We start from the raw sequence: 9,286 nt of genomic DNA, 5'->3' as shown, positions 1-9,286 counted from the left end.
TAACACGTATCTATGGTGTAGTGGTTATCACGTCCGCTTTACACGCGGAAGGTCCCAGGTTCGATCCCTGGTAGATACATGTTTTGACCATCGTGATTAGACATAATAATAAGGTTGATCTCTTCGAAAACTCACAATAACCAAGTATCTATGGTGTAGTGGTTATCACTTCCGCCTAACACGCGGAAGGTGTCAGGTTCGAGCCCTGATAGATACATGTTTTGACCATCGTGATTAGACATAGTAATAAGCTAGATCTCTTCGAAAACTTTATATTAAACGTAGCTATGGTGTAGTGGTTATCACGTCCGCCTAACACGCGGAAGGTCCCAGGTTCGAGCCCTGGTAGATACATGTTTTGACCATCGTGATTAGACATAGTAATAAGCTAGATCTCTTCGAAAACTCACAATAACCAAGTATCTATGGTGTAGTGGTTATCACGTCCGCTTTACACGCGGAAGGTGTCAGGTTCGAGCCCTGATGGATACATGTTTTGACCATCGTGATAAGACGTAGTAATAAGCTAGATCTCTTCGAAAACTTAAATAAACACGTATCTATGGTGTAGTGGTTATCACGTCCGCTTTACACGCGGAAGGTGTCAGGTTCGAGCCCTGATGGATACATGTTTTAACCATCGTGATTAGACATAGTAATAAGCTAGATCTCTTCGAAAACTTAAATTAACACGTATCTATGGTGTAGTGGTTATCACGTCCGCTTTATACGCGGAAGGTCCCAGAGTCGAGCCCTGGTAGATACATGTTTTGACCATCGTGATTAGACATAATAATAAGGTACATCTCTTCGAAAACTCACAACAACCAAGTATCTATGGTGTAGTGGTTATCACGTCCGCCTAACACGCGGAAGGTGTCAGGTTCGAGCCCTGATAGATACATGTTTTGACCATCGTGATTAGACATAGTAATAAGCTAGATCTCTTCGAAAACTCACAATAACCAAGTATCTATGGTGTAGTGGTTATCACGTCCGCTTTACACGCGGAAGGTCCCAGGTTCGAGCCTTGGTAGATACATGTTTTGACCATCGTGATTAGACATAGTAATAAGCTAGATCTCTTCGAAAACTTAAATAAACAAGTATCTATGGTGTAGTGGTTATCACGTCCGCCTAACACGCGGAAGGTCCCAGGTTCGAGCCCTGATAGATACATGTTTTGACCATCGTGATTAGACATAGTAATAAGCTAGATCTCTTCGAAAACTCACAAAAGCCAAGTATCTATGGTGTAGTGGTTATCACGTCCGCCTAACACGCGGAAGGTGTCAGGTTCGAGCCCTGATAGATACATGTTTTGACCATCGTGATTAGACATAGTAATAAGCTAGATCTCTTCGAAAACTCACAATAACCAAGTATCTATGGTGTAGTGGTTATCACGTCCGCTTTACACGCGGAAGGTGTCAGGTTCGAGCCCTGATGGATACATGTTTTGACCATCGTGTTTAGACATAGTAATAAGCTAGATCTCTACGAAAACTTAAATTAACACGTATCTATGGTGTAGTGGTTATCACGTCCGCTTTACACGCGGAAGGTCCCAGGTTCGAGCCCTGGTAGATACATGTTTTGACCATCGTGATTAGACATAATAATAAGGTTGATCTCTTCGAAAACTCACAGTAACCAAGTATCTATGGTGTAGTGGTTTTCACGTCCGCCTAACACGCGGAAGGTCCCAGGTTCGAGCCCTGATAGATACATGTTTTGACCATCGTGATTAGACATAGTTATAAGCTGGATCTCTTAGAAAACTTTATATTAACACGTATCTATGGTGTAGTGGTTATCACGTCTGCCTAACACGCTGAAGGTCCCAGGTTTGAGCGCTGGTTGGGATATGTTTTGACCATCGTGATTAGACATAATAATAAGGTAGATCTCTTCGAAAACTCCCATTAGCCAAGTATCTATGGTGTAGTGGTTATCACGTCCGCCTAACGCGCGAAAGGTGTCAGGTTCGAGCCCTGATAGATACATGTTTTGACCATCGTGATTAGACATAGTGATAAGCTGGATCTCTTCGAAAACTTTATATTAACACGTATCTATGGTGTGGTGGTTATCACGTCCGCCTAACACGCGAAAGGTGTCAGGTTCGAGCCCTGATAGATACATGTTTTGACCATCGTGATTAGACATAGTAATAAGCTGGATCTCTTCGAAAACTTTATACTAACACGTATCTATGGTGTGGTGGTTATCACGTCCGCCTGACACGCGGAAGGTCCCAGGTTCGAGCCCTGGTAGATACATGGTTTGACAATCGTGATTAGACATAATAATAAGGTAGATCTCTTCGAAAACTCCCATTAGCCAAGTATCTATGGTGTAGTGGTTATCACGTCCGCCTAACACGCGCAAGGTCCCAGGTTCGAGCCCTGATAGATTTATGTTTTGACCATCGTGATTAGACATAGTAATAAGCTACATCTCTTCGAAAACTCACAACAGCCAAGTATCTATGGTGTAGTGGTTATCACGTCCGCTTTACACGCGGAAGGTGTCAGGTTCGAGCCCTGATGGATACATGTTTTGACCATCGTGATTAGACATAGTAATAATTTAGATCTCTTCGAAAACTTAAATTAACACGTATCTATGGTGTAGTGGTTATCACGTCCGCTTTACACGCGGAAGGTCCCAGGTTCGAGCCCTGGTAGATACATGTTTTGACCATCGTGATTAGACATAATAATAAGGTAGATCTCTTCGAAAACTCACAATAACCAAGTATCTATGGTGTAGTGGTTATCACGTCCGCCCAACACGCGGAAGGTCCCAGGTTCGAGCCCTGATAGATACATGTTTTGACCATCGTGATTAGACATAGTAATAAGCTAGATCTCTTCGAAAACTTAAATAAACACGTATCTATGGTGTAGTGGTTATCACGTCCGCTTTACACGCGGAATGTCTCAGGTTCGAGCCCTGGTAGATACATGTTTTGACCATCGTGATTAGACATAATAATAAGGTAGATCTCTTCGAAAACTCAGAATAACCAAGTATCTATGGTGTAGTGATTATCACGTGCGCCTAACACGTGGAAGGTCTCAGGTTCGAGCCCTGATAGATACATGTTTTGACTATTGTGATTAGACATAGTAATAAGCTAGATCTCTTCGAAAACTTAAATTAACAAGTATCTATGGTGTAGTGGTTATCACGTCCGCCTAACACGCGGAAGGTCCCAGGTTCGAGCCCTGATAGATACATGTTTTGACCATCGTGATTAGACATAGTTATAAGCTGGATCTCTTAGAAAACTTTATATTAACACGTATCTATGGTGTAGTGGTTATCACGTCTGCCTAACACGCTGAAGGTCCCAGGTTTGAGAGCTGGTTGGGATATGTTTTGACCATCGTGATTAGACATAATAATAAGGTAGATCTCTTCGAAAACTCCCATTAGCCAAGTATCTATGGTGTAGTGGTTATCACGTCCGCCTAACACGCGAAAGGTGTCAGGTTCGAGCCCTGATAGATACATGTTTTGACCATCGTGATTAGACATAGTGATAAGCTGGATCTCTTCGAAAACTTTATATTTACACGAATCTATGGTGTGGTGGTTATCACGTCCGCCTAACACGCGAAAGGTGTCAGGTCTGAGCCCTGATAGATACATGTTTTGACCATCGTGATTAGACATAGTAATAAGCTGGATCTCTTCGAAAACTTTATATTAACACGTATCTATGGTGTGGTGGTTATCACGTCCGCCTGACACGCGGAAGGTCCCAGGTTCGAGCCCTGGTAGATACATGGTTTGACAATCGTGATTAGACATAATAATAAGGTAGATCTCTTCGAAAGCTCACAATAACCAAGTATCTATGGTGTAGTAGTTATCACGTCCGCTTAACACGCGGAAGGTCCCAGGTTCGAGCCCTGATAGATTTATGTTTTGACCATCGTGATTAGACATAGTAATAAGCTGGATCTCTTCGAAAACTTTATATTAACACGTATCTATGGTGTGGTGGTTATCACGTCCGCCTGACACGCGGAAGGTCCCAGGTTCGAGCCCTGGTAGATACATGGTTTGACAATCGTGATTAGACATAATAATAAGGTAGATCTCTTCGAAAGCTCACAATAACCAAGTATCTATGGTGTAGTGGTTATCACGTCCGCCTGACACGCGGAAGGTCCCAGGTTCGAGCCCTGATAGATACATGTTTTGACCATCGTGATTAGACATAGTAATAAGCTAGATCTCTTCGAAAACTCACAATAACCAAGTATCTATGGTGTAGTGGTTATCACGTCCGCTTTACACGCGGAAGGTGTCAGGTTCGAGCCCTGATGGATACATGTTTTGACCATCGTGATTAGACATAGTAATAAGCTAGATCTCTTCGAAAACTTAAATTAACACGTATCTATGGTGTAGTGGTTATCACGTCCGCTTTACACGCGGAAGGTCCCAGGTTCGAGCCCTGGTAGATACATGTTTTGACCATCGTGATTAGACATAATAATAAGGTAGATCTCTTCGAAAACTCACAATAACCAAGTATCTATGGTGTAGTGGTTATCACGTCCGCCCAACACGCGGAAGGTCCCAGGTTCGAGCCCTGATAGATACATGTTTTGACCATCGTGATTAGACATAGTAATAAGCTAGATCTCTTCGAAAACTTAAATAAACACGTATCTATGGTGTAGTGGTTATCACGTCCGCTTTACACGCGGAATGTCTCAGGTTCGAGCCCTGGTAGATACATGTTTTGACCATCGTGATTAGACATAATAATAAGGTAGATCTCTTCGAAAACTCAGAATAACCAAGTATCTATGGTGTAGTGATTATCACGTGCGCCTAACACGTGGAAGGTCTCAGGTTCGAGCCCTGATAGATACATGTTTTGACTATTGTGATTAGACATAGTAATAAGCTAGATCTCTTCGAAAACTTAAATTAACAAGTATCTATGGTGTAGTGGTTATCACGTCCGCCTAACACGCGGAAGGTCCCAGGTTCGAGCCCTGATAGATACATGTTTTGACCATCGTGATTAGACATAGTTATAAGCTGGATCTCTTAGAAAACTTTATATTAACACGTATCTATGGTGTAGTGGTTATCACGTCTGCCTAACACGCTGAAGGTCCCAGGTTTGAGAGCTGGTTGGGATATGTTTTGACCATCGTGATTAGACATAATAATAAGGTAGATCTCTTCGAAAACTCCCATTAGCCAAGTATCTATGCTGTAGTGGTTATCACGTCCGCCTAACACGCGAAAGGTGTCAGGTTCGAGCCCTGATAGATACATGTTTTGACCATCGTGATTAGACATAGTGATAAGCTGGATCTCTTCGAAAACTTTATATTTACACGTATCTATGGTGTGGTGGTTATCACGTCCGCCTAACACGCGAAAGGTGTCAGGTCTGAGCCCTGATAGATACATGTTTTGACCATCGTGATTAGACATAGTAATAAGCTGGATCTCTTCGAAAACTTTATATTAACACGTATCTATGGTGTGGTGGTTATCACGTCCGCCTGACACGCGGAAGGTCCCAGGTTCGAGCCCTGGTAGATACATGGTTTGACAATCGTGATTAGACATAATAATAAGGTAGATCTCTTCGAAAGCTCACAATAACCAAGTATCTATGGTGTAGTAGTTATCACGTCCGCTTAACACGCGGAAGGTCCCAGGTTCGAGCCCTGATAGATTTATGTTTTGACCATCGTGATTAGACATAGTAATAAGCTGGATCTCTTCGAAAACTTTATATTAACACGTATCTATGGTGTGGTGGTTATCACGTCCGCCTGACACGCGGAAGGTCCCAGGTTCGAGCCCTGGTAGATACATGGTTTGACAATCGTGATTAGACATAATAATAAGGTAGATCTCTTCGAAAGCTCACAATAACCAAGTATCTATGGTGTAGTGGTTATCACGTCCGCCTGACACGCGGAAGGTCCCAGGTTCGAGCCCTGATAGATACATGTTTTGACCATCGTGATTAGACATAGTAATAAGCTAGATCTCTTCGAAAACTCACAATAACCAAGTATCTATGGTGTAGTGGTTATCACGTCCGCATTACACGCGGAAGGTGTCAGGTTCGAGCCCTGATGGATACATGTTTTGACCATCGTGATTAGACATAGTAATAAGCTAGATCTCTTCGAAAACTTAAATTAACACGTATCTATGGTGTAGTGGTTATCACGTCCGCTTTACACGCGGAAGGTCCCAGGTTCGAGCCCTGGTAGATACATGTTTTGACCATCGTGATTAGACATAATAATAAGGTAGATCTCTTCGAAAACTCACAATAACCAAGTATCTATGGTGTAGTGGTTATCACGTCCGCCCAACACGCGGAAGGTCCCAGGTTCGAGCCCTGATAGATACATGTTTTGACCATCGTGATTAGACATAGTAATAAGCTAGATCTCTTCGAAAACTTAAATAAACACGTATCTATGGTGTAGTGGTTATCACGTCCGCTTTACACGCGGAATGTCTCAGGTTCGAGCCCTGGTAGATACATGTTTTGACCATCGTGATTAGACATAATAATAAGGTAGATCTCTTCGAAAACTCAGAATAACCAAGTATCTATGGTGTAGTGATTATCACGTGCGCCTAACACGTGGAAGGTCTCAGGTTCGAGCCCTGATAGATACATGTTTTGACTATTGTGATTAGACATAGTAATAAGCTAGATCTCTTCGAAAACTTAAATTAACAAGTATCTATGGTGTAGTGGTTATCACGTCCGCCTAACACGCGGAAGGTCCCAGGTTCGAGCCCTGATAGATACATGTTTTGACCATCGTGATTAGACATAGTTATAAGCTGGATCTCTTAGAAAACTTTATATTAACACGTATCTATGGTGTAGTGGTTATCACGTCTGCCTAACACGCTGAAGGTCCCAGGTTTGAGAGCTGGTTGGGATATGTTTTGACCATCGTGATTAGACATAATAATAAGGTAGATCTCTTCGAAAACTCCCATTAGCCAAGTATCTATGCTGTAGTGGTTATCACGTCCGCCTAACACGCGAAAGGTGTCAGGTTCGAGCCCTGATAGATACATGTTTTGACCATCGTGATTAGACATAGTGATAAGCTGGATCTCTTCGAAAACTTTATATTTACACGTATCTATGGTGTGGTGGTTATCACGTCCGCCTAACACGCGAAAGGTGTCAGGTCTGAGCCCTGATAGATACATGTTTTGACCATCGTGATTAGACATAGTAATAAGCTGGATCTCTTCGAAAACTTTATATTAACACGTATCTATGGTGTGGTGGTTATCACGTCCGCCTGACACGCGGAAGGTCCCAGGTTCGAGCCCTGGTAGATACATGGTTTGACAATCGTGATTAGACATAATAATAAGGTAGATCTCTTCGAAAGCTCACAATAACCAAGTATCTATGGTGTAGTAGTTATCACGTCCGCTTAACACGCGGAAGGTCCCAGGTTCGAGCCCTGATAGATTTATGTTTTGACCATCGTGATTAGACATAGTAATAAGCTGGATCTCTTCGAAAACTTTATATTAACACGTATCTATGGTGTGGTGGTTATCACGTCCGCCTGACACGCGGAAGGTCCCAGGTTCGAGCCCTGGTAGATACATGGTTTGACAATCGTGATTAGACATAATAATAAGGTAGATCTCTTCGAAAGCTCACAATAACCAAGTATCTATGGTGTAGTGGTTATCACGTCCGCCTGACACGCGGAAGGTCCCAGGTTCGAGCCCTGATAGATACATGTTTTGACCATCGTGATTAGACATAGTAATAAGCTAGATCTCTTCGAAAACTCACAATAACCAAGTATCTATGGTGTAGTGGTTATCACGTCCGCTTTACACGCGGAAGGTGTCAGGTTCGAGCCCTGATGGATACATGTTTTGACCATCGTGATTAGACATAGTAATAAGCTAGATCTCTTCGAAAACTTAAATTAACACGTATCTATGGTGTAGTGGTTATCACGTCCGCTTTACACGCGGAAGGTCCCAGGTTCGAGCCCTGGTAGATACATGTTTTGACCATCGTGATTAGACATAATAATAAGGTAGATCTCTTCGAAAACTCACAATAACCAAGTATCTATGGTGTAGTGGTTATCACGTCCGCCCAACACGCGGAAGGTCCCAGGTTCGAGCCCTGATAGATACATGTTTTGACCATCGTGATTAGACATAGTAATAAGCTAGATCTCTTCGAAAACTTAAATAAACACGTATCTACGGTGTAGTGGTTATCACGTCCGCTTTATACGCGGAAGGTCCCAGGTTCGTGCCCTGATAGATACATGTTTTGACCATCGTGATTAGACATAATAATAAGGTAGATCTCTTCGAAAACTCACAATAACCAAGTAACTATGGTGTAGTGGTTATCACGTCCGCCCAACACGCGGAAGGTCCCAGGTTCGAGCCCTGATAGATACATGTTTTGACCATCGTGATTAGACATAGTAATAAGCTAGATCTCTTCGAAAACTTAAATTAACACGTATCTATGGTGTAGTGGTTATCACGTCCGCTTTACACGCGGAAGGTCCCAGGTTCGATCCCTGGTAGATACATGTTTTGACCATCGTGATTAGACATAATAATAAGGTTGATCTCTTCGAAAACTCACAATAACCAAGTATCTATGGTGTAGTGGTTATCACGTCCGCCCAACACGCGGAAGGTCCCAGGTTCGAGCCCTGGTAGATACATGTTTTGACCATCGTGATTAGACATAGTAATAAGCTAGATCTCTTCGAAAACTTAAATTAACACGTATCTATGGTGTAGTGGTTATCACGTCCGCTTTACACGCGGAAGGTCCCAGGTTCGATCCCTGGTAGATACATGTTTTGACCATCGTGATTAGACATAATAATAGACCCTTAAAGAAAATCGTTCAAATTTCCCAACCGTCTTTTGAGGATTGACAGAGAATTCTGGGTAATCAGTATATTAATCTGATTCGTTTAGACGGCTATGGGCCGATTTTGCGCAGTAGTGGCAAGGAAGTGTACTTTAAAAATTTAATGGCGGAACTTGGCAACTGAAGTTTCAGATGAAAGTGATTTAGGAGCTGTTTTAGAGCAGATTTCGCTTAGCCACAAGCTCACAACGTAATTATCTTGTTGTTTTTCGCAATGGAGTCTAAAATCGTAGATAGGTAAGAAGATTTCCAAAGCTTGTCATTGAAATTACACAGTTTTAGATTTTGGCAAAGGCTTAGTAAAGTTTTTATAAT

General features: G+C 42.3%; 29 non-coding genes across 29 annotated transcripts; all 29 read left to right on the top strand.

Moving 5' to 3' along the window:
* Positions 1-6: 6 nt before the first annotated feature.
* On the top strand, positions 7-79 carry TRNAV-UAC (transfer RNA valine (anticodon UAC)). The gene has a single exon. It is a non-coding gene; the product is annotated as a tRNA-Val (tRNA).
* A 202-nt stretch (positions 80-281) lies between these two features.
* Positions 282-354, top strand: TRNAV-AAC (transfer RNA valine (anticodon AAC)). Its single transcript has one exon. It is a non-coding gene; the product is annotated as a tRNA-Val (tRNA).
* Positions 355-693: 339 nt separating this feature from the next.
* On the top strand, positions 694-766 carry TRNAI-UAU (transfer RNA isoleucine (anticodon UAU)). Its single transcript has one exon. It is a non-coding gene; the product is annotated as a tRNA-Ile (tRNA).
* A 65-nt stretch (positions 767-831) lies between these two features.
* Positions 832-904, top strand: TRNAV-AAC (transfer RNA valine (anticodon AAC)). Its single transcript has one exon. It is a non-coding gene; the product is annotated as a tRNA-Val (tRNA).
* Positions 905-969: 65 nt separating this feature from the next.
* On the top strand, positions 970-1,042 carry TRNAV-UAC (transfer RNA valine (anticodon UAC)). Its single transcript has one exon. It is a non-coding gene; the product is annotated as a tRNA-Val (tRNA).
* Positions 1,043-1,106: 64 nt separating this feature from the next.
* TRNAV-AAC (transfer RNA valine (anticodon AAC)) lies at positions 1,107-1,179 on the top strand. The gene has a single exon. It is a non-coding gene; the product is annotated as a tRNA-Val (tRNA).
* Positions 1,180-1,244: 65 nt separating this feature from the next.
* TRNAV-AAC (transfer RNA valine (anticodon AAC)) lies at positions 1,245-1,317 on the top strand. The gene has a single exon. It is a non-coding gene; the product is annotated as a tRNA-Val (tRNA).
* A 202-nt stretch (positions 1,318-1,519) lies between these two features.
* TRNAV-UAC (transfer RNA valine (anticodon UAC)) lies at positions 1,520-1,592 on the top strand. The gene has a single exon. It is a non-coding gene; the product is annotated as a tRNA-Val (tRNA).
* Positions 1,593-2,209: 617 nt separating this feature from the next.
* On the top strand, positions 2,210-2,282 carry TRNAV-GAC (transfer RNA valine (anticodon GAC)). Its single transcript has one exon. It is a non-coding gene; the product is annotated as a tRNA-Val (tRNA).
* A 340-nt stretch (positions 2,283-2,622) lies between these two features.
* TRNAV-UAC (transfer RNA valine (anticodon UAC)) lies at positions 2,623-2,695 on the top strand. The gene has a single exon. It is a non-coding gene; the product is annotated as a tRNA-Val (tRNA).
* A 477-nt stretch (positions 2,696-3,172) lies between these two features.
* On the top strand, positions 3,173-3,245 carry TRNAV-AAC (transfer RNA valine (anticodon AAC)). Its single transcript has one exon. It is a non-coding gene; the product is annotated as a tRNA-Val (tRNA).
* A 479-nt stretch (positions 3,246-3,724) lies between these two features.
* TRNAV-GAC (transfer RNA valine (anticodon GAC)) lies at positions 3,725-3,797 on the top strand. Its single transcript has one exon. It is a non-coding gene; the product is annotated as a tRNA-Val (tRNA).
* Positions 3,798-4,000: 203 nt separating this feature from the next.
* On the top strand, positions 4,001-4,073 carry TRNAV-GAC (transfer RNA valine (anticodon GAC)). Its single transcript has one exon. It is a non-coding gene; the product is annotated as a tRNA-Val (tRNA).
* A 65-nt stretch (positions 4,074-4,138) lies between these two features.
* Positions 4,139-4,211, top strand: TRNAV-GAC (transfer RNA valine (anticodon GAC)). Its single transcript has one exon. It is a non-coding gene; the product is annotated as a tRNA-Val (tRNA).
* Positions 4,212-4,413: 202 nt separating this feature from the next.
* TRNAV-UAC (transfer RNA valine (anticodon UAC)) lies at positions 4,414-4,486 on the top strand. The gene has a single exon. It is a non-coding gene; the product is annotated as a tRNA-Val (tRNA).
* Positions 4,487-4,963: 477 nt separating this feature from the next.
* Positions 4,964-5,036, top strand: TRNAV-AAC (transfer RNA valine (anticodon AAC)). The gene has a single exon. It is a non-coding gene; the product is annotated as a tRNA-Val (tRNA).
* A 479-nt stretch (positions 5,037-5,515) lies between these two features.
* TRNAV-GAC (transfer RNA valine (anticodon GAC)) lies at positions 5,516-5,588 on the top strand. The gene has a single exon. It is a non-coding gene; the product is annotated as a tRNA-Val (tRNA).
* Positions 5,589-5,791: 203 nt separating this feature from the next.
* TRNAV-GAC (transfer RNA valine (anticodon GAC)) lies at positions 5,792-5,864 on the top strand. Its single transcript has one exon. It is a non-coding gene; the product is annotated as a tRNA-Val (tRNA).
* A 65-nt stretch (positions 5,865-5,929) lies between these two features.
* On the top strand, positions 5,930-6,002 carry TRNAV-GAC (transfer RNA valine (anticodon GAC)). The gene has a single exon. It is a non-coding gene; the product is annotated as a tRNA-Val (tRNA).
* Positions 6,003-6,204: 202 nt separating this feature from the next.
* Positions 6,205-6,277, top strand: TRNAV-UAC (transfer RNA valine (anticodon UAC)). The gene has a single exon. It is a non-coding gene; the product is annotated as a tRNA-Val (tRNA).
* Positions 6,278-6,754: 477 nt separating this feature from the next.
* Positions 6,755-6,827, top strand: TRNAV-AAC (transfer RNA valine (anticodon AAC)). Its single transcript has one exon. It is a non-coding gene; the product is annotated as a tRNA-Val (tRNA).
* A 479-nt stretch (positions 6,828-7,306) lies between these two features.
* On the top strand, positions 7,307-7,379 carry TRNAV-GAC (transfer RNA valine (anticodon GAC)). The gene has a single exon. It is a non-coding gene; the product is annotated as a tRNA-Val (tRNA).
* Positions 7,380-7,582: 203 nt separating this feature from the next.
* On the top strand, positions 7,583-7,655 carry TRNAV-GAC (transfer RNA valine (anticodon GAC)). The gene has a single exon. It is a non-coding gene; the product is annotated as a tRNA-Val (tRNA).
* Positions 7,656-7,720: 65 nt separating this feature from the next.
* Positions 7,721-7,793, top strand: TRNAV-GAC (transfer RNA valine (anticodon GAC)). The gene has a single exon. It is a non-coding gene; the product is annotated as a tRNA-Val (tRNA).
* A 202-nt stretch (positions 7,794-7,995) lies between these two features.
* TRNAV-UAC (transfer RNA valine (anticodon UAC)) lies at positions 7,996-8,068 on the top strand. Its single transcript has one exon. It is a non-coding gene; the product is annotated as a tRNA-Val (tRNA).
* Positions 8,069-8,270: 202 nt separating this feature from the next.
* TRNAI-UAU (transfer RNA isoleucine (anticodon UAU)) lies at positions 8,271-8,343 on the top strand. The gene has a single exon. It is a non-coding gene; the product is annotated as a tRNA-Ile (tRNA).
* A 202-nt stretch (positions 8,344-8,545) lies between these two features.
* Positions 8,546-8,618, top strand: TRNAV-UAC (transfer RNA valine (anticodon UAC)). The gene has a single exon. It is a non-coding gene; the product is annotated as a tRNA-Val (tRNA).
* Positions 8,619-8,683: 65 nt separating this feature from the next.
* Positions 8,684-8,756, top strand: TRNAV-AAC (transfer RNA valine (anticodon AAC)). The gene has a single exon. It is a non-coding gene; the product is annotated as a tRNA-Val (tRNA).
* Positions 8,757-8,820: 64 nt separating this feature from the next.
* On the top strand, positions 8,821-8,893 carry TRNAV-UAC (transfer RNA valine (anticodon UAC)). The gene has a single exon. It is a non-coding gene; the product is annotated as a tRNA-Val (tRNA).
* Positions 8,894-9,286: the final 393 nt, after the last annotated feature.

The sequence above is a fragment of the Phalangium opilio genome, unplaced genomic scaffold (genome assembly GCF_054372755.1).
Source record: "Phalangium opilio isolate 3A_F unplaced genomic scaffold, DU_Popi_V2 ptg000094l_1, whole genome shotgun sequence".
Taxonomy (NCBI): domain Eukaryota; kingdom Metazoa; phylum Arthropoda; class Arachnida; order Opiliones; family Phalangiidae; genus Phalangium; species Phalangium opilio.
The sequence above is the reverse complement of the archived record's forward strand: the minus strand, read 5'-3'. Positions and strand labels throughout refer to the sequence as shown.